We start from the raw sequence: 23,367 nt of genomic DNA on the forward strand, positions 1-23,367 counted from the left end.
CTACTGCTCAGCCACAACACGCCCCTCTTCTGGTTTTGTTGTTGTGGTGGTGGTGTTTTGTTTTGTTTTGTTTTGGTGGTGGTGCTGGGGATTGAACCCAAGGTCTTATGCATGCTAGACAAGCACTCTACCAACTGAGCTATATCCCCAGTTCCTTAAGTGTCTTCTATAATGCTGGTATAGTGGTTATTAATTCCCTTGTTTGTGATTATCTTGGAAGATATTTCTTTCTCTTTTGATATTGAAGGGTAATCTTGTTGGGTATGGTAATCTTTGCTGGAAATTATTTTCTTTCAGAACTTGAAATACATATTCCATGCCCTCTTGGACTTCAGAATTTCTGCTGTTATTCTTATGGGTTTGTCTTTGAATGTGATTTGGCACTTCTCTCTTACAGCTTTTAAAAATTTCCCTTTATCCTTTTTTTTGGCAATATAACTTTAATATGTTGTGGAGCAGTTCTTTTCTGGCCATATCTATTTGGTTTTCTAAAGGCTTCCTCTATCTGGATGTCCATATCTTTCCTAAGATTTGGGAAGCTTTATAGTCATATTTCCCTGAATGTGTTCTATGCCCTCCACATGATTTTCTCCTTCCAGTATACCAATTATTCAAATATTTGATATGTTAATGTTGTCCCAGAGATTTTTGTATGCTCTTTTCATTCCTTCTATTTTTACTGTATTGCTCTCTGAGTGTAATATTTTGACAGAGTCATCTTTCTTCAACTTGATCTACTTTGCTGACAAGGTTTTCAATTTAGTTTTTTTAAAAAATCTGATTTATAGAGCCTTTCAATTCCAAGTTTCTGTATGGTTCTTTTTCAAAATATCTACCTCTTTATTGAATTGCTCATTCATATTCTGCATTGTTTTCCTTAACCCACTTAGTGTTTTATTTGTATTCACTGGGCTTTCTAAAATTATTCTTTTGAATTTTTTGCCCAGCATTTCATCAAATGTTGAACAAAAAATTCAAAAGAATGATGAAATCTTTGGAATCTGTTGCTATGGGGTTACAAACTTTAGAAGGTAATATATTACCTTGTTTTTTCATATTTCTTTTGTTTTTATGTTGAGGTTTGTGCCTCTGTTGGGGATGGATAATTCTTCCACTTTTGTGTGGTGGTCTTCATGGTATGCAGATTTTTCTGCCAAAGTGATTTGGAATATTAGTTTGTTGTGCAATATTGAGTTCGTTTCCAACTGGACTCTGTAATGTATGTTACATGTAGCTTCTTTGGTTATAATTTAATGATTTGTGCAAAGAGCATACCATACTGGGGTTGGATAGACCCATTGTCTCTGAAAGATTTCTAATGGTGCTAATATTCTGGTACTTCAGGTAGATGTGGTATAGGCAGCAGAATATGTGGAACGATCCTTTTTTGGTTATTCCTATTGTGGGAATGGTAACTCCATTCAGAAGTTGGAGATTTCCACAAGTATGTTCAATAATGTCTCTATTATTTCAAAGTGATTCTGATGCTGGTTGCTTCAGTCATGTTGAAGGGTCTGAAGCTCTTGTCCTTATTGGAGACGTGTGCGAATCTAGGTCCTTCACAGGGAGGGGCAGGGTATGGAATCATAGCTCCTCCTCTCTGGGACTCAACTTCAAACTTATCAGCCCTATGTGATCTGACCTGGTGTGGTTGGGATTGATGTAGAGGGCCTACATAGAATGTGATATCATCAACCATTGGGTTTTTTCTCTCTGCTGCTAATGTGTAGGTATCTGCCCAGAAGCGAGACCTCAACCTTCCCCAACCTATGCCCACCTAGGGATAGGCTGACAGCTGGGAAATCATGTCCCCTCTTTTGAGAAACATCTGCCCAGGTTCAAGTGAGACTGGGTTATGGATGGAGCTGGGCTTAATTCCTCCCAGCTGAGCTGGGAGTAAATTTGCCCTATGCTCCATCTCTAGCACTGGGGGGGGGGGGGGGAGAATAAAGAAAGACAGAAAATCTTAAAAAATATAAAGAATAAAAGTAGATAAAGAAAAAGACCAAAAAAAAACATTAAAAAGAGGTAAAATGAGAAAAATAAAATTAAAAAATAAAATAAAAGTAAGAATTTTTTAAAAAATACATAATTAAATAGAGAAAAACCAAACAATCAAACAAACAAAAACCAACAAAAATTCCTCCTAGCTGAGGCACTTAGAAAAACTTCTTTCTGGGGCTTCTAAGGTTGGAATCTGCCAAGTATTGGGGAAAGAGGTAGTGGGTTGTGACTGCAGCTTTTTGTAATTCTTCTCACCTCTCACCAAACGAGTTAGGACAGTAGGCAGGCTACACCTCGTGTTTCTTGCTCAACAGGTTAAGGTGGAATGTTGACAGCACCAGGGATATATTCTCTCTGGAGGTTTTTAATCTGTGCACCCCCCAGGCATGGTAAATGTCATAGCCACAGTGAACCCTTCTTCCCAACTGCTTTGGCGGAACATGTACAGGTGCTGGGTGTTTATTCATTCCAGAAGATTTTAGTCTGTACACCCAGGGGTGTGGCAAATGTTAAAGCTGCAGTGGTTCCCCAGAATGCTTCTGAGGTGGAGGGTCTAACTGAACCACTGAATTCTGTGCTGCAAGGGGGAACACAGGAACTGAACCATCAGCTAGCCTCAATCCCAACATCTTCAAACCTGGCCCCCTGTGAAATCACATGTGATTCATGATGCTCCATGTCACAGAGTGAAGGATCGTTGAACCACTGTGTTGTCTACTCTCTTTCTTATTGCAGCCTATGCTCTTTGCAGCATAAATCCCTCAGTACTTTTCTAAGCCATGATTGTCTCATGTGGCCACTGCCTATCTAGTTAATGCAGTAGGGTTGTCCAAAGGGACATGAGATATGATTATGCCAAGTTTTCTGACCATCTCTGTCACTCAGCTTAGTCTCAGACAATAGAACTCATCTCAAGATGACTCCTGGCTGTAGAACACAGAGTTTTCTGAAAGATGTAGTGAATTTCTACTCTTAAGCTAACTTGTTGTACAGAGTCCAAGTCACCTATTTATTTAAACTGTTTATCTGCAGGGTACAGCCTTCTGTGCTGTGCTCTCACACTTTCTCTTTCACCTTTACTTCCCTGGAAGGGACAGTCCCTCTTCTTTGACCAGGTGCCAGGGGCTAGATGATTCAGTATTTTGATTTTCCTGCCTTGTTATTCTCCCAAGTCTTTGGAATTCACCAAGTATCATTTTCTGTGCTGTCAGTTTCCAATGTTCATCCATAGGCTCTCATCTCCAGAAGCAATTATGCACCATTTGCTTTGTTTCTATCCTGTGGAGGAATAAACTAGTGATAGCTCATAATTTGTATCTCCATTCCACCATCTGAAACCTCCCAGAAATCACTTTATTCAACTCCTTACCAATGTTTTACTCATAGTTGATCACTCCTCCTTAAAACATGTGTTCACTTAGCTTCCAGGCCCCTGTACTTCTGTGGTTCTTCTACTCCACTGGGAGCCACCTTCTCAGTGCCTTCATCTCTGCTGTGTATCCTTGCCCAAAACAAACTTGGTGATGTTTCTCATATTCATATTTGGGACTCGCATGTGGAGATACAGCCAAATCCAGCTCTAACAGACACAAATGGACTCTGGGTCCAAAGGTTTACAATATATTTATGATGTGTTGTTTACAAAGATGATTATAGCAATCTTTCCCATCCTGCAGGCCTATTTATAATGCAATTTTTTTTGGTGGTGCTTGGGATTGAAACCAGTGCATGCTAGGCAAGCACTCTATCAACTGAGCTATATCCCCAGCCCCAAAAATGCAACTTTACTCTTTCTCTTATTAAGCACAAAGGTGTGTTTTCCTTGTCTTTGAATCTGGATTGGCTCTGGGATTGGCTTTGACAAATAGTATGTAACAGAAGTAGTATAATTTCTGAAACTTGGCCTGACAGGTCTCAGTAGCTTCTAATTTTGCTCTTTGGGTAATGTTTCTGCTGGAAAGAAGCTACATGGAGGAGAACCAAAACAGTCACTCAAGTACCAGAAGCAAGAACCAGAAGCAGACATGTGAGTGGGGCCATCTTGGATTCTCTTCTCTCAGTTGAGCTGCTCCAGATAATACCATGTGAAGCAGAGAGGCTCCTGAGTCCTGCCTGAATTTCGAGCCACAACATGCTGAGGAAATAAATGGTTACTTTTGTCAGCATGTTCTGGGGATATTTGTCATGCAGCAATTGATAAATGAAACAAAAGTGTAAAGAATTTGCATTCAGTTAATGTTATTCCCATTTTACAGATAAGGGAAACCAAGATTTAGGTTAATTAAATTGTGTTAAGTCACATAGCTGGGAAGAAGACAAGTTTCCAATTTCCAGACATTCTACACTTTTAACCAGCATGCACATTATCTATTATACAGTGAGAAGTGGCTAATCCTGGTCCTCAAATTGTCAAGACTGCACTATAGTAAATTGTGGGGCAGAGCAAAGGGAATGGAAGTGTCCTAGCAACCTCGCCTTCTATCCTATTGTTCTCACATCTCAATCCATCATCCCAGGTACCAAATAGAAAATTCCCTCTTTTACCTTCTGAATGTGTTATGGTTTGGATATGAGGTGTCCCCCAAAAGCTCATGTGTGAGACAATGCAAGAAAGTTTGGAGGAGAAATGATTGGGTTATGAGAGACTTAACCCAATCACTGAATTAATCTCCCTGATAGGATTAATTGAGTGATAACTGAAGGTGGGTAGGGTATGGCTAAAGAAATTGGGTCATTGGGGATGTGCCTTTGGGGCATATATTTTGTATCTGGTGAGTAGTCTGCTTTCTGATCATCATGTGAGATGCTTCTCTCCACCACACTCTTCTGCCATGATGTTCTGCCCCACCTTGAGCCCTAAGGAATGGAGCCGGCTTTCTCTAGACTGAGACCTCTGAAATCATGGGCCCCTAAATAAACTTTTCCTCCCCTAAAATTTTTCTGGACATGTCTTTTAGTCACAGTGGTGAAAAAGCTGACTGAAACAGAAAATTGCAGTCCCACCAGCAATGTATGAGTATATGAGTGTACGTTTTCCCCACATCCTCACCAATATTTATTTTTACTTGTATTCTTGATAATTACCATTCTGACTGGAGTGAGGTAGGATCTCAGTGTAATTTTAATTTGCATTTGTCTAATTGCTAGAGATGTTGAACATTTTTTTCATATATTTGTTGACCATTCATATTTCTTTTTCTGTAAAGTGCCTGTTCAGTTCCTTTGCCCATTTATTGGTAAAATTTTAACATGAATATTGTTCGCAGATTTTAGCCAAATTTATTGATAACCAGGAGCAGAGCCATGCAGAAAAATTTGAAAAACTTGGACTTGAAAGGTGAGACTGAAACTAGGATTAAGAAAGTTGCAGTGGTTAAAGACATTACTGCCTCTAAAGAAATGTTAAAGACTTTGCTCAGAGACAATAAGAAAAATGGCTTGAGGGCATCTCAAGAGTTGGCAAGATCATATCCATCTCAGATTCAAGGAAGTAAAAGTAAAAATTCTCTTGAGAAGAGACCAGTGCAGGACCCTTCTTGCACAAGGGGACCTAGGAATTTTTTTCAACTTGCTCAGCTACCCAGGCACTCAAAGGCTGTGCAGCCAGGGTCCCTGGAGGCTTGGCTACTACTCAGATGGCAGCAGACCTTGGCATCAACTATGTGGTGCTGGTTCTGCAGGAACGCGGGATGCTAAAGTTAGGTGTTCATGGAGGTTTCCACCAAGATTTCAAAGGAAGGCCTGGAAGACAAGGCAAAGTGTAGCAGGATTGGAGTCCCTGTGGGCAACCCCTGAGAAGGTGATGCATGGAAATATGAGGAGGAAGCCAAAGGTGCAGTGGAGACCCCAAAGATTATGAAATGCCAGTACCATGCAATGTCCACTGAGAAAGGTTGCAGGTCTCGAGCTAGGACAAGCCAATAGAAAGTCCACTTGGGCTGCAACATAAAAGGCCACAGGGATGGAGCTACACAAGCCCTTTGGATAGAAAATCACCATGCCATCTGCCCCAAGTGTTAGATGTGGAGCTACAGGACTTGTTTGCCCAGCTGGATTTCAGTCTTGCTTTGTTTTTTTTTTTTAATTTTTTTTTATTGGTGTTCAAAACATTACAAAGCTCTTGTCATATCATATTTCATACATTAGACTCAAGTGGGTTATGAACTCCCATTTTTATCCCAAATACATTGCAGAATCACATCGGTTACACATCCACATTTTTACATAATGCCCTATTAGTAACTGTTGTATTCTGCTACCTTTCCCTTTGGTCCCATCCCTTTTTTTCTATGCCTCTATTTTTGTGAATGGAAATGTTTACTCCATACATTTATATATTGGATACTTGTAAATTACTTTGGATTTTTATATGAGCTCATGATGTGAGCTTTCCCTGAGTCTCAGAGAAAACTTTGGACTTGAACTTTTGGGCAATCTTGGAACTGTTGAGACTATGGGGACTCTTGGAAATGAACTAAATGTATTTTACATTGTGAAATGGTCATGAGTTTTACAGGGCCAGGGGCAGAATATTATGGTTTGACTGTGAGGTGTCCCCCAAAAGCTCATGTGTGAGACAATGCAAGAAGGTTTAGAGGAGAAATGATTGGGTTATGAAATTCTTAACCTAATCAGTGAATTAATTTCCCTGATGGAATTAATTGAGTGGTAACTGAAGGTGGGTAGGGTGTGGCTGAAGGTAGGTACCTGGGGGCATGCCTTTGGGGTACATATTTTGTATCTGGTGAGTGGAGTCTCCCTCTGCTTTCTGATCATCATCTGAGCTGCTTCTCTCCACCATATTCTTCCATCAGGATGTTCTGCCTGATCTTGAGCCTTGAGGAATGGAATCATCTATCTATGTACTGAGACCTTCAAAACTGTGAGCCCTCAAATAAACTTTACTCCTCTACAATTGTTCTGGTCGATTCTTGTAGTCACAGCAGTGAAAAAGCTGACTGAAATAGAATATAAAGTTCATAGTAATATCTGCCTCCAGAAAACTGTTGACCTACCATCAATTCAGTCAGAAAACTTTAAGTGCTTATATACACTAGAAGAGATGTACAAGAATATTCATGGTATCACTGTTTTATAACTGTCAAACACTAGACACAGTCAGATTGTCTACTAAATGTCCATCAAATGAATGTCCATAAATGGACACATGGTGGTATATTCATATAATGGAATACCACACAGCAATACACTTTTTTTTGGCAATAGGGATTGAGCACTTAACCACTGAGCCACATCCCCAGCCGTTTTTAATATTTTATTTAGAGACAGGGTCTTGCTAAATTGCTTAGGGCCTCACTAATTTGCTGAAGTTAGCTTTGAACCTGTAATCCTCCTACCTCAGTCTCCCTAGATGCTGGGATTATAGGCATGCACCACCATGCCTGGCATACTGCATAGCAATACAAATGAACTAACTACAGCTGTCTACAAGGATGTGAATAAATCTCTCAAGAAACATGGAATGAAAGAAGATAATCACAATATAAAACACATAGACAATTACAGGTATATGAAGTTCAAATATCTATAAGACATACTTTGTTGTTTAGAGATGCTTATATGGAAAATAAGCCTATAAAGAAAGATAAATAATTGATAGTCAGGAGAGGAGTTACCCCTACATTGGGGGAATGAATGTCATCAATAGGGCAGAGGAATGAGTGGGTGTGGATTATTATGTTGTTTTATTACTTGTCCTAGGTGGTCATTACATAGGGTATAGTTTTATAAATGTTCTTTTAACTGGTTGCTAATGTTTAGATAAAAGGTGTCCCCCCAAAGCCCTGTGTTAATGCAGAAGGTGAAATGATTGGATTGTGAGAGCTAATTAATATAGCCTTGTTTGAATGGGCTAATTGGGTGGTAACTGTAAGCAAGTGTGGTGTGTCTGGAGGGGGTGGGGGGGTCACTGGGGGTATGCCCTAAAATAAGTCAGCTTCTCTGTAGCCCCTTCCCTTTTCTTCTCTCTCTCTCTCTCTCTCCCCCCCCCCTCTCTCTCCTTCCTTGTTGACATGAAGTGAGCAGCTGTCCTCCACCTTGTCCTTTGGCCATGATGCTCTTTCTGCCTCACCTTGGCCCAGAGTGATGGCATTGGACCACCATGAACTAAATCTCTGAAACTGTGAACTCAAAATAAACTTTTCCTCCTCTAGGTTACTCTTGTCAGGTATTTTGGTCACAGCAATGAAAAGCTGACTATCACACTGAGAGCTGTCTTCTGAATGTTTGTTTTCTTAATGAAATAGAAAGCAATGTCAGTAATTGGGATTGAAGATAATGGGATAAGGTAATAAAGATTTGATGAGAAAAAAGATGGTATGAAAGAAACAAAGAAAATTGATTATGAATCAAATAGGGGAAAATAGAATTATTTTTCTTATCTTTTTGAGAAAGCTTTTCAATTTTCCTGATTTATTGTGCTTTTTCTTTCATCTATAACATTTCATTAACTTTAATATTCTACACTATATGTAGATTTTCCTAACACTTAAATGTTAATGTTATTTAATATAAAATAATGTATTTTAAAATTATAGATACTAGTCATAGTCACAATATATTAGCTATTTATTATTTTATTTGGAGCTTTAGAAAAGCTGATTTGGTTTACATTTAGATGAAAATATGTAGAGTTCATACAAGGATTATCCTTTTCTTCAACTTTTTATACCAGGCGTCTTTATTATTAAATACTAAATTTCATTGTTGTTTAAACATATATGGGCATTAATTACATTCTTATTTTATTCCAAGTCCTAAAAATCATTTTTGGATTATTGTGATGTCACAGTGTCAATATTTTTAAACAAAAACAATGACATTACAACATAAAATATTAATATATAAAAGCACTAGAGAACAATTACAATCTTTATCTTAACTTAGAAGATAAGTTAAGATACATGGTAAAAGTTCATAGGTCTATATAATTCTACAATGTTGCCTACTTCTTATAGGAATTAATTTACAAAAAAACAATTATTTCTATTACAACCTATTTTACTTGTAAACCAATGTTTCTATTTTTATTTTTTATTGATTGTTCAAAACATTACAGAGCTCATGATATATCATCTTTCATACATTTGACTCAATTTATGAATTCCCATTTTTTCCCCAAATACAAATTGCAGAATCACATTGGTTACACACTCACATTTTTACATAATGGCATATTAGTGACTGTTGTGTTCTGCTACCATTCCTATCCCCTATTATCCCCCTTCCCTTCCCCTCCCCTCCCATCTTCCCTCTCTACCTCCTCTGCTGGTTTAATTCTCTCCCTTCAATGTTTCTAATTATATAATTTCAAGTACCAATCTGTACAGTGTAAATTTAAAGTTTATATATAGGCAAATATAGCAAATTTGAACAATTACCAGGAACTCCAGCTCAACTTGTGCTGTCTGCTATACCAGTTGTGGGCTTGCTGTTGAGTTGTAAACTGAGTGGTGATCTCAGTGGGAATGGCAGAGTAAGGACCTTTGGAAATTTTTTTCCATAAGTGCAATGAGGACACTATCAAAAAAGGCCAAAATAAACATTTTTCGAACTCTCGAAATTAATCAAAGGTTTGTAATAATCCAGGGAGCATTTATTCACAAAAATAGTTTAATTTCATTAAGAATAGTGAGCTTTGTAACATTTGCACTTGCTTCATTCCCATTCCCCTCTCCTCAGAACCACAGTAAATTAGAAAACTCACAGTTTTGATCTCAATGAAATTTAAAAATTTTCAAGGAAAAGCTGGAGAAGGAGGTGTTCAAAGGGTCCTTTGAAAATGTCAACATATTTCTTAGGACATAGATAGCCATTCACATGTGCGGAATCACGTATATGCCCATGAAACATTTGAGAGAGCCCTAAGTTCTCACCTCCAGTTGATTTTGAAACTCTGTATAAATAGGAAGTGAAACTCAGTACAGAAATGCCAATTGCCTTGCTAAGTGTCAAAGGCATGTTCCTACATCCACACAGAGCCCTTTAGCAGGGCCTAGGGGAATTATTGGTTCTGGGAATTTAAGAAAACCATTCTCTAACAACTACGTGGCTATTGAGTTAACTGAGCATATCCTTCAGTGGCCACACAAAACAGAGTACAGACATAGAATTAGGTCAGAAAAGTCACTCGACAAACAAAAGATAGCAAAAACAACAAACCTATGGAGCTTGCCAGATTATATTATTTCAGAGTTGTTATATTATTAAAAACATTCAGCTTTCAACAAAAAATGTGAGGCATAAAAACATAATCTAAGAAATGATGACCAATACATAGGGTAATAAGCAGTGAAGAGAAGCTATCCTTGAGGGATCTCAAACATCATTGACAAATATTCAAGAAACTCAAGGAAACTATGTTTAAAGAACTACAGAGAAGCTGGTACAGTGGGGCATGTCTGTAATACCAGCAGCCTGGGAGGCTAGGCAGCAAGATTGCAAGTTCAAAGCCAGCCTCAGCAATTTAGTGAGGCCCTAAGCAACTTAGTGAGACCCTGTCTCTAAATAAAATATTATAAAATATTATTTTATTTACAAATTGTATTTTATCCCCACATTGGGCATGTGGCTCAGTAGTTAAGTGCCCCTGGGTTCAATCCCTGGTACCAAAAAAAAGAAAGAAAGAAAGAAAGAAAGAAAGAAAAAGAAAAAGAGAAAGTACGAGAGGGGCTGGGGCTGGGGCTCAGTAGTAGAGCACATGCCTCACATTTTGAGGCACTGGGTTCGATCCTCAGCACCACATAAAAATAAGTAAAGATATTGTGTACATCTACAACTAAAATTTTTTTAAAAAGTACTAGAGAGAATTATAATAATGATGTTTCATTTGATAGAGAATGTCAATAAAGAAATTATAGAAGAAACAAATAAAAATTGCAGAGTTGAAAATTTTTGCTGAATTTTAGAAATCAATAGAAGAACTTGAATTGGATTTGAGCAAACAGAAGAAAGAATTAGTGAACTTAAATATAGATCAGTTGTGAGGATAAGGAATCCTGTGTGAGGATAAGGAATAAAAAGAAAAAAAATGACCAAAGCCTCAAGGAAATGTGGGTGATCATTAAGAACATCAATACATGTACAATGCAAGTCCAAAAAAGAGGAGAGACAGAAAAAAAATAATAGGTGTCAGTCAATATGTATATTTACATCACTTTTATCTAATCTACTTCTTTTAGTTGGAATTACTGAGGGTTTTATATACCAATCAATCAATGCTAAATTTACTGAATTCCTACTCCATAGCAAGAACTCTGCTAGATGATGAGGATGCCACTGTAAAAAAGCCACAGAGGCTTATAATATAGTAAGATATATATATATAATTCAATTACAATTCAGTGTGATCAATATTATGATAAAGATAGTATAAGGTGCCCTTGGCATATACAAGAAGGAAAACTTAATCCATATTACAGATGAGAAAATTGAGAGTTAGATTAATCAATTTATGCTCAGGGTCACATAGTGGGAAGTGTTGGAGAAAGTGATTCTGCTCAAGTTTTGTAACTCCAGCTATTTCACACACTTAATGAGCATGCATATTACCTCCCATTCATTAAAGCCTTCCCTATTTAAAATAAGCCTATTTATAACCTTATTGTTCTCTACACTTATTGAAGTGTGAGTGTGGAGGATTTTTCCCCCTGAAATCTGTTAGCTTGAGGGGTTTTCATTCCTTCTCATTATGAGGAAATTCTCACAAAGGGTTTCCATACTGAGGGGCACAAGATTTAACAATACTATAATCTCTGTTTTGTATTCCAGAAAATTGTTTCATTGTATAATTATTCTATTAAGTGTACATGGTGACCATGGGAAGTATTATAGGAAATATATTTGGGTCTTATTTCTGGGAGCTGACATGGGATTCCTTGGGGAAGAATGGCACTTTTATTTTGAGAAAGTATACTTTCCAACAAAATATGCAGTTTAAGGAGGCACATGTAGGGCTCCTGATGGAGAAATGGGACTCCTTTCTGGCTATCTATTGTAGTCAACCTAACCCTGTTGATCAGTTGGGGGACACTGGTCATCACCAACTCACCTCAGGACTTAAAGTTCTAGTAGCTTTCATTTCTAATCAGCATAACCTAAATATGCTCAGGTGCCAATGATGATATACTTCTATTATTTGTCTGTTCCTTTCACACCAGTTGGACAGTTTTAGCTATTTTGCAAGTTATTCATCCTGATTTCTCCTTCACTTGCCTTTTTAAAAGCACATGAATAAATGGGATGATTTCATTAATTTTAGCTGTTTTTTTTCTGTATGCCATTGATGTCCAAAATTACTGGGTTGAGTACCTACAGCCACTATATTATTGAAACTTGTACTCAAACTTTTTAAAAATATAAAGACTTTATTAAAATATAGTTAAAACACTATACAATTCACCTACTTAAATGTGCTCAAACTTTTATATGGTTAAAATATATAGGTCAGGCATGGTGAAACATGCCTGTAATCACAGTGATTTGGGAGGCTGAGACAAGAAGATTACAAGTTCAAGGCCAGCCCGAGAAAATTATCAAAGCCCTGTCTCAAAACAACAAAATATAAATAAGGGCCACTGGGGATGTATCTCAGTGTCAGAGTACCCCTGGGTTACATCCTTAGTAACAAAAATACAAAAGCAAAAAAACAACGAAAAGATTTAGTCATGCAGAACTCCATCTCATCTGATATGGGAACTACTGAGAAGGTAACAAAAAAGATTGATTCTGTGGCAGGGATTTTCAGCAGCATGTTGAGAGTAGGTGAGCCATAGTGTAGCTGTAGCTGTAACTTCAGGTGAAGGGGGAGATAAAATTTGGAGATTTCATTTCTGAAACTGTTAATTTAGGTGGGTGGCATTTTAAATTCTGTTTACTGGCTTATATTTGCTGAGTGCCTTCAGAAAAAGTAAATTGAAGGGTGAAATAGACTCCTTAGGTTATATGACCAGAAGACTCAATACTTGAAATGTGGAGTACATGGTCTCTTTGAGTATGAATTGATTGTAACCTAAAAACCAAAGTGCGGGCAAACTAGTTGTGGAAGAAAAGTGGCCAGCTTTCAGGATACATGTGGTGTCATGATTCAAATCCTTATCTTTTGGGTTGAGACCTGAAGTATAGAGCTTAGTTATTCTGCTCTTGCATTCCCTATAACTATTTCAGATTCAAATCTGTTCTTTAATTCCAGCATAATACCTTGCCCTACATCACTTCCTTAGCAGTGTATTACTGATCTGACCCGCCATGCCTTTTTTTTTTTTTCCCCAGTGTTGGGCATTGAACCCAGTGCCTCACATATGTTAGGTTGGTGCTTTGTCACTAAGCTAAATCCCCAACCCATTTTCTATTTTACTTTGAGACAGGGTTCTTGCTCAATTGCCCAAACTGGCCTAAACTTGTAATCCTCCTGCCTCATCCTCCTGAGGAACTGGGATTATAGGCATGTGCCGTTGGGCCCTGCTCCACCATGCCTTTGTAAGGCTCTGCCTCCACTTGCCTTCTGCTCACAAAACAAACTGACCTTGACATGGGAATTGGCTCTTCTCTGAAGGCCAGCACAGCTGTGCAACACATCTGAAGGAGTACAGCCAAATTCCTTCCCAGAGGAATTGTCTTCATTCAGTGCCTGAATTCCAACAAATATTAGCAATCCAGTCTAATGTTAATGATAGGTTGATGGAACTCGGTCACCCATGGGGATGGTTTGGGGAAGAGGTTGGGAATGGGGGCTTTGTATTCCAATCCTGGTTCTTCTTGATCTGTTTTAGACAGGGTCTCAAAGTATAAGAACAATAATAATACTTATTCATATGTACTAAAAGGCAAAACACATTTCCTAGAGTCTGAAATGTAAATAATGTTCAGAGCTGATGGTGTATCATATATGCTCATGCATAACTATAACTGCTTAACAAGAACACTTACAGATCAAAACTGTCAACTTCTTCCTTCCCCTGTCCTGTACAGTACCAGAAATCTACTTAGAATTCATTCACTTACATGCATCTAATTATAGGTCATTTTCTATCATTATTGTTTATCAGGGTCTTGTGTTCATAGAATTCAAGATATTAGCTATTCCTTAACAAAGTATAAAACAGACTGGCTTTTTCCCGCTCATTGAATACACATGTTCAATGTTTTTATAATTTCTAAAATTGACCTTGAGTCTCCAGTGAAAACAGCCCATGATGGCAGTAAATCTGTGGCCCAAACAGGCTTTCCTAGACAATGGTCACCCCCTCTTCCACATTCATGTCTTAGTCACTTTCTCTCACAATGTACTTAATTACTACAACTTTAATAGGAATTCTGAAGATCATACCATAAAGCTAAATTTAGAAGGAGCATATAGAAATTGTGGATCTTCTCAAGCTTTTAAATTGAGATTCAAATAACTTAAATCTTACAATCTTAATGCCTATAAAGTTGCTGGTATTCTCACAAGATTGTGTCACCATTGCCACTAATTCCAGAACATTTCCATTACCTCAAAGAGAAACCCCTTACCCATTAGCAGTCACTCCTGATTCCCCCTTCCCTGATTCCTTGGAAACCACTACTCTATTTTCTATCCATCCCTATGGATTTGTCTACTCTTGCCATTTTATATAAATGGAATGATATAATAACTAGCTTTGTGTGTCTGGCTTCTTTCACATAGTATAATATATGAAAAGTTCATCCATGTCATAGCCTATGTCAATACTTCATTCTTTTTTTTGGTACCAGGGATTGAAGCTGAGGCACTTAACCACTGAGCCACATCCCTAGCCCTATTTTGTATTTTATTTAGAGACAGGGTCTCACTGAGTTGCTTAGTGCCTCCATAAATTTCTGAGGCTGGCTTTGAACTCCCAATCCTCCTGTCTCAGCCTCCTGAGCCACTGGGATTACAGGTGTATGCCACTGTGCCTGACCTTCTTTCCTTTTTATATCTGAATAATACTCCATTGGACAGAGGTACCACTTTCATTTTTCCATTTTTTGGTTGATGAATATTTGGATTGTGTCCACTTTTTAGCTACTATAAATAATGCTGTTATTAGCATTTGTTTATAAATTTTTGTAAATGAACACCCATTTTCTGCTTTACTGAATATAAATCTAGGAATGGAATTGCTATGTCACAAAGTAACTATGTTTAAATTTGAGGAATTTACCAAGTGCTTTAAGTAGTGGTTGCACTATTTTACTTTTCTACCACGAATGTATGAGGTTCCCAATTTCTCTGCATACTCACCAACTCTTGTTATTTTCTGATTTTATTTTTTGTTACAGCCATCTAGTATGGCATTGTGGTTTTTATATGCTGTAACTATGCATTCTATGATAGTACAGGAGATTGAACCTAGGGAACCTCAACCACTGAGCCACATCCCCAGCCCTATTTTGTATTTTATTTAGAGACAGGGTCTTGCTGAGTTGCTTAGCATCTCACTATTGCTGAGGCTGGCTTTGAATCCACAATCTTCCTGTCTCAGCCTCCTGAGCTGCTGGGATTACAGGTGTGTAAGGGTGACACCCAGCTTGTTGTTGGCTTTTAAAAGTTATCTATATATTCTAGATAATACACCCTTGTCAGATGTATGACTTCTAAATACTTTATCCTATTATATGGAAATTTAATCCTATTCCATGATTTTAATCATCATGGAAGTGCATATCAAACCACTATGCGATACTACTTCGCATCTAGTAGATGGCTGTAACAAAAAAAAAAATTAAAATCAGAAAATACCAAGTGTTGGTGAGTATGCAGAGAAATTGGGAACCTCATACATTCCTGGCAGAGATGTAAAATAGTGTAGCCACTGCTTAAAGCATTTGGCAATTCCTGTAAATTTAAACAGTTACCTCATGACCCAGATATAGTGTCCTTTGCAGGACAAAAGTTTTAAATTTGGATGAACTCTGATTGACCTATTTTTTTCTTACGTAACTTTTGCTTTTGGCACCATATTTAAGAAACCATTGGCTAATCCAAGATCACAAATACTTACACCAGTCCATTGTCTAATACAATATCTTGAAGACTTACACTTATGTTTTCTTCTAAGAGTTTATTGACTTATCTCTTACGTTTATGTGTTTTGTGCATTTTCACTTAATTTTATAATCTTGTGAAGTAAGAGTCCAAATTCATTTTTTGCCTGTACACTTATCCAAGTGTCAATTGTTGAACAGATTATTCTTTCTCTTATTGAATGGCTTTGGGATTATTAGCAAAAATCAATTAAGCATAGATGCATGGATTTATTTTTAAAATCTCAATTCGATCCTATTTATGTCTATCCTTATGACAGTATCACATTGTTTTGAATACTATACATTCATAATATATTTTGAAACTGGGAAATGGATGTAATCCATCTCTTATGGTTTAGATAGAAGGTGTCCCTCAAAAACTCATGTGTGAGACAATGCAGGTAAAATGATTGGTGACTAGAGTCTTAAACTAATCAGTATAGTGCAGTAATCCCCTGATAGGGATTAACTGAGTGGTAAATATAGGCAGGTAGGGTGTGGCTAGAGGTTTTGTTTCTGGTATGCAGAGTCTCTCTGCTTCCTGGTGTGATGTTCTGAGCTGCTTTCCTCTGTCAGTGATGTTCTTCATCACCTCTGAGAAACCAGAGAAACAGAGTTGGTAATCTATAGACTCTGACCTCTGAAACTATGAGCACCAAACAAACTTTTCCTCTTCTAAAATTATTCTTGTCAGGTCTTTGGTCATAGTAGTGAAAAAGCTGACTAAAATGATACCTTTTTCCTCCCTTTTCAATACTGTTTGCTATTCATGGTCCTTGTATTTAGGATCAGATTTTCCCATTTTGGGAAAAAAAGGTAGTTGGAAACTTGGTAGTGATAGTACTAAATCTTATAGACAATTTGGGAAGCATTGTTTGTTAACAATATTAGGTCTTTTGATCCATGATACCTTTCCATTCATTTAGAGCTTCTTTAATATCTTTCAACAGAGTTCTGTACTTTTCAGTATATAAGTTTCATAATTTCTTGGTTCAGAAAGTCTAATAGTTTTTAGTTTTCAGGATTTTTGTATACAATACCATGATACATGCACTTAGAGATAGTTGTACTCCTTCTTTTCCAATATAAATGTCTTTAATCTCTCTTTATTCTCATATATTTGTCCTGTCTAGAATCTCCAGTACATATTGAATAGAAGTGTTAAGAGCAATACTGACCTTAGGAAGGAGACTTCAGTATTTGGCCATTGAATATGATGTAAGCTATTGGGTTTTCAAAGATGCCTTTCATTAGGTTGAGGAAATTTCCACTATTCTTAATCTGTTGTGTGTTTTTGTCATAAAATGTATTGGATTATGTCAAATGCTTCCTCTGTGTCTTCTGAAATGATCATGTTGGGTTTTTTGTTCTTATATTAACATGGTATATTACATTGATTGGGATTCATATGTTGAACTAACCTTGCATACCTGGGATAAATCCTGCTTGATTGTGGTATATAATCCTTCTATTAAGTACTGGGTTTTGTTTGATAGCATATCATTAAGTATTTTCGCATCTATATTCAGAAGGGATACTGGTATATAGTTTTCCTGTAATGTCATTTTCTGGCTATGGTATTAGGATAATACTAGTCTCATAGAATAGTGATGAAGTGCTCTTTCCTCTTCTATTTTTTTGGAAGATTTTGTGAAAGATTGGTACAGTTATTTTTAAAATTTTTCATTCATCAATGAAGTCATATGGTTGTGTTTCTCAGCTTTTCTTTGAAGATTTGTTATTACTTAATTTAATCTCTTTACTCGTTTCACATCTACTCATATTACCTATTTCTTCCTCAGTTAGTTTTGGTAGTTTATGTTTCCAAATATCTGCCCATTTCATCTAGGTTAACCAGTTTGTTAGCCTACACTTTTTCATAGTATTATTTTATAACACTTTTTATTTCTATAAAGTCATTAGTAAAGTACTCTTTTTCATTAGTGACATTGGTAATTTTAGTTTTTTATTGGCCAGCCTAATTAATAATTTGTCAATTTTGTTGAGTTTTAATAAAACCATTATTAATTTTCTTCCCCCCCCCACTGTTTCTTTTTTCTTCTTATGTTTTATTTGGGTTTCTTTTACTCTTAATTTTGTGGTCTTTAAGATGAAAGATAACCCTATCATTTTGATTTTTTTCTTTTAAAATATAAATTCTATACATTTTCCTCTAAACATCATTTTTTACTACATCCCATAAGTTTGGATATGTTGATATTGGTATCATTCATCTAAAATTATTTCCAATTTTCTTATGATTTCTTTGTCAATCCATTTGTCCTTAGGAGTGTGTTTTTTAGTTTCCACATATTTGTGATTTTCCAAATTTTGTTCTGTTACTGAGGTCCTTTCATTCCATTGTGGTAGGAGAACATACTTTATATAATTTCAAGACTTTTAAATTTACTTAGGCTTGTTTTATGGTCAAGCATATGGACTGTGCTTCAGAATGTTCCATGTGTGCTTGAGAAGAATGTGTATTCTGCTGTTGTTTCATGAAATGTTCTATAGATGTCTCTCAGGTCTAGTTGGTTAAGTGCCATATATTTCCTCGTTGATCTTCTGACTAGCTGTTCAATCCATTATTGAAAGTAAGGTATTGAAATCTTCAGCTGTTATTGCTAAATTGCCTTTTTGTTCCTTCAATTCTGTCAGTTTTTCCTCCAAGTGTTGTTGGTCTCCATTTTTAGGTGTATATATGTTTATAATTGTTATATCTTCTTGATGTATGAACATTTTATCATTATAGATTATCCTTTTTGCTTCTAGTAATAATTGTTGCCCTGAAGTGTATATTGTCATAAATTGTTATGTCTACCCCCACTGTTACATAGAATATCTTTTTTCATATTTTACTTTCAATACTCATGTCTTTGAATATAAAATTAGTATTTTATAAATCACCATATAATTAGATAATGGGCTTAAAAAATTACCCTACTCATCTCTCACTTTTAATTGTAGAGCTTAAATTCCTTTATTTAATGTAACTAGTGATTATATTAACAAGGGACTGACTTCTGCCATTTTGCTATTTGCTTCTTATTATGTCTTGTATGTTTTCTGTTCTTCAATTCTTCCTTTATCACAGCTTTGTTAAAAGTGTATCTTCTAGTGTACTATTTTAATTACCTTGTTTTTATTTTTACTATAAATACTTTAAAGTTAATTTCTTAGTAGTTACCATGGGGATTACAATTAACAATTTATAAAAATGCAGTTCACATTAATAACTTATTTTCAAGACTATAAAAACTTGGATTCTTTATCATTTTGTTTCTCCTTTTATGCTATTATCATTTTATATGAGTATTAGTATCTTGATATATTGTGAGTCTATTGACCTAGATTTATAATTATTGCTTTGTGCAATAATAATTATTACTATTTTTAATTTTATATATTTTTTATTTCTTAGTTGCAGTTGGACACAATATCTTTAATTTATTTATTTGTTTTTATGTGGTGCTGAGGATCAAACCCAGGGTCTTGCATATGCTAGGAGAGTGCTCTGCTGCTGAGCCAAAACCCCCCTGGCCTATGTGCAGTTGTATTTTAATTTGTGTGTGTGTGTGTGTGTGTGGTGCTGGGGATTGAACCCAGGGTCTTGTGCATACAAGGCAAGCACTCGACAACTGAGCTAAAGCCCCTGCCCCAAATTGGATTTTTAAAAAATAGTTTAAAAAATAATTTTTCATAGTGTCTTTTATATTTATTATGTAGTTTGTTTTACCACTGTGCTTTTTCACAAAAATTTGTGCTTAAATTTACAATAGACTCCAAGACAACACTTCATTCTAGCTATAGGTGACAAAAGATGTTATAGCAGGGATCCTGGTGTTTAAATAGGAATGGAATCAAAGTCACCCTCATCTCAGGCACAAGGAACAGCTTGCTTTTTGCCAGATTTCTTAATTCCACCTGTGGCCAGGGGGCCCTTCTGTGCAGCCTTTTCTTTTAGCTCCTCAAGTTTCTTCTGGTCTTCTGTTTCTGCTTAAAAGCCTCATCTTCCTCATCCATATCTCTGGCCTGCTTCTTGAACTGTTTCAGGGATTTTTTCTTGCCACCTTTGAGGTCGAATATTTTACCATTTTTAAAAATTTCATGTGGATTTAAGTTACTCTCTAGTGTCTTTTCATTTCAGTCCAAAGAATTCCTGTTGAAAGACCTGTGATGACTCAATTCTCTCAGTTTCTATTTATTTGGCAATGTCTTAAGTAATACTTTTGCTGGAGATGGAATTCTTGGTTGACATATTTTTCCTTTAGCTCTTTGAATATGTCAGTCCACTGTCTTTCGGCCTCCATGGTTTTTGATGAAAAATGAACCATTAATCTCACTGATGAATGTTTGTACATGATGAGTTACTTATGTCTTGCTAATCTAAAGATTCTTTGCTCTTCACATTTAATCGTTTGATTATAACGTGTTTAGGTGTGTGTCTCTGATTTTTTCCACTCCTGGGTTTTGCTAAACTTCTTAAGTGAATTTTTCAGCATATTTGGGGAATTTTCAGTCACTAGTTTTTCAAATATTTGTTCTTATCTTTTGTCTTTGTACTCTCTTACTGGGACTTCTCCTGCGCATATTTTGATGTTTTTGATGGTTTCCCATATTTCTCCGAGATTCCATTGATTTTTTAAATTTTTTTTTCTCTTTCTAAATCTAGATAATCTCAATTGATCTATCTTCAAGCTTACCAGTTGTTTCTTTTACATGCTTAAATCTGCCATTGAGATCTATGGTCTTTTTTTTTTTTTTTTTTTTTTTTTTGTACTGGGGATTGAACCCAGGGGTGCTTAACCACTGAGCCACATCTCTAGCCATTTTTTTTCTATTTTATTTAAATACAAGGCCTTGCTAAGTTGCTGAGATTGGCTTTGAACTTGCAATCCTCTTGTCTCAGCCTCCCTGTATTGATTTTTCTTTTCTAGTTATTGTTCTTTTCAAATCCAGAATTTCTATGCTGTTCCTTTAAATACTTTCTATTTATTGATATTTTTGGCACAATACCATTTTCATGTTTTCCTTTAGTTCTTTAGACATGGTTTCCATTAACTATTTGGAAATATTTAAAATAGTTTTTTTTAAAGTCCTTATCTAGTAAGCCCAACATCTGGGATTCCTCTGGAATAATTTTTATTGATTTTTTTTCTTGTTGTTCATTGTGTATGGGATATGCTTTCTTATTTCTTTGTATGTTTCATATTTTTTTTGGCAAAAGCTACACATTGCATTGTGTCAACTTTGGGAATCAGATATTCTACCCTCCCCTGGATTTGTTGTTCCTTTGACTTGTGTCTTTTCTGAACTACTTATGTAGTGTCTATATTCACTCTAACATGTGACCACTGAAGCCTCCAATCCATTAACTTAGTAGTCAGCTAATGATTGGACAGAGATTTCGTTAAATGCCTGCAACCAAAAAAATCTTCTAGTATTTGTACAGAAATTCTTTGTGTATGCTGTGACTTTGCATAGCCTCAAGGTCAACCATATGTAAGAGCATAGGACTTTCTCAGGTAGTTCCTGAGCATGCACACAGCCCTGGGTATTGTGTTCATGGTCTTCTAGATGCTGAAGTCTATGTTGAAGCTAATTAAAGACTTAATGTAGGGCTGGGGTTGTGGCCCAGCGGTAGAGTATTTGCTTCGCAAGCACAAGGCCCTGGGTTTGAGCCCCAGCCCCCCCCCCAAAAAAAAAGATGCAGTAATTTGCCTTAAAAAAAAAGACCTAATGTACAGCTAACTTCTCAGCATTTCTTCCCAAGAGTTTTGTTTGTTCTACTGTCTGTTTCAATTATTTTCCATTGCTCCAAGAAATGGTGACTAAAACATTTGCCTATAACTGTGTTTGACAAATTCCTTCTAGTGATTTTAGCACTGGGTTAATTCTAACAGATAAAATAAAGTCTGTTGAATGGGTCTTACAGAGAATCACTAGACAGGTAAAATCAGGATAATTCTTTGTGTATGCAGTCTATTCTGCTTTCTTGTAAACCCAGAATAGAGACTGTTATGTTCAAGTCTATCTTGGCTGAAAGGTGGAAGATGGAACTAGAATATGTTAAAACACCAGGAGCTTGCTGTTCTTACTCAGATTCAGCTATAGTTGTTGAAAAATGCTTTTCATATCACTGAAGGTATTATATTAGATCCCATATTTCCTTAAAAGTTAATTCTACCAGTTTTTTTTCTGTTTTTAAAAATGGAGACACAAACATTTCAGAGTGTCATCCCCTCCCCCCGACTTCTTTCATTAAGTGTTAAATAGAAATAGTCCACATATACCTGGGGAAGATTTTTTTTTGGTTGTTGATGGAACTTTGTTATTTATTTATTTATTTATTGTGCTGAGGATCAAACCCAGTGCCTCACACATGGCAGGCAAGTGCTCCATCACTGAACCACAACCCTAGCCCCTGGGGAAGATCTGATTACTGGACAAGTCTAAGAAATAAAGTTCTTTTGTCTTCAGGATGCAGATGCCCCAGGTATCATACCCATTTTTACTGAGGACACATCATCATGTCAGATGTGCAAAGCCACACAGCAACTCTGTAGACATGACAGGGTATATATTCTAGACCCACCCATATTACCATTCATGTTTATTCTGTGCTTAATTCTTACATTTTTCTCCATTATTTTCCTTCCTGGGATGTTTTGACATGACTGAACTAGTCTCATTTTCCTATCACACTAACTTTTGCTAATTTCCAAGCCTCTGAGCCTTTCTGTTTGGAATTTTTCTCACCTTGCCTTCCCTCTTCCTCATTAAATTAACCTTTCTTCAGCTTGATATTTTTAGTTTAAATACCACTGCCTCTGTGAAGCATTCTGTTATCTCAACAGAGTCAGGCCCTCTTCTACATGTTCCCATAGCATCTGCAAATGTTGTACACAGTGCTCAAGTGGACACTGGGACTATATACACAGTTCTCTTTTCTACTGATATCTTGGGGACAGCTGTACATTGGTTAGATATGGTTGGACACTTAGAGTCTGTGTTCCGGGAGATGGAACTAGATCAATGTTGCTCCCCATTTACATAGAGCAAGTGACAGAGCAACGTTGCCAAATGAGCCCAAGTTTTGACACCATTTATTATGAACGTAATGTCAGTTTTCCTGGGAGTTGCTGGTAATGCCAGTTTCTCAAGTACCAAAAGACCTTGGAAGAAGTTAAGATCAGGTGTAGTCCCTTTCAGTGAGGGGAGATGAATCCCATATAGCTCATCTATAGGCAATCTATAGAAGATTCCCGGTGCCTTTATTCTCATCATTATTTTAGTAATTATCATGCTGCATTA

The 23,367-nt window shown here is 36.5% G+C and overlaps 1 pseudogene; it reads right to left on the reverse strand.

Annotated features, from left to right (window-relative positions):
- Positions 1-19,930: 19,930 nt before the first annotated feature.
- Positions 19,931-21,102, reverse strand: LOC143638625 (translation machinery-associated protein 7 pseudogene; annotated as a pseudogene).
- Between the last annotated feature and the right edge of the window lie 2,265 nt (positions 21,103-23,367).

This window comes from Callospermophilus lateralis, chromosome X (genome assembly GCF_048772815.1).
Source record: "Callospermophilus lateralis isolate mCalLat2 chromosome X, mCalLat2.hap1, whole genome shotgun sequence".
In the NCBI taxonomy this organism is placed as follows: domain Eukaryota; kingdom Metazoa; phylum Chordata; class Mammalia; order Rodentia; family Sciuridae; genus Callospermophilus; species Callospermophilus lateralis.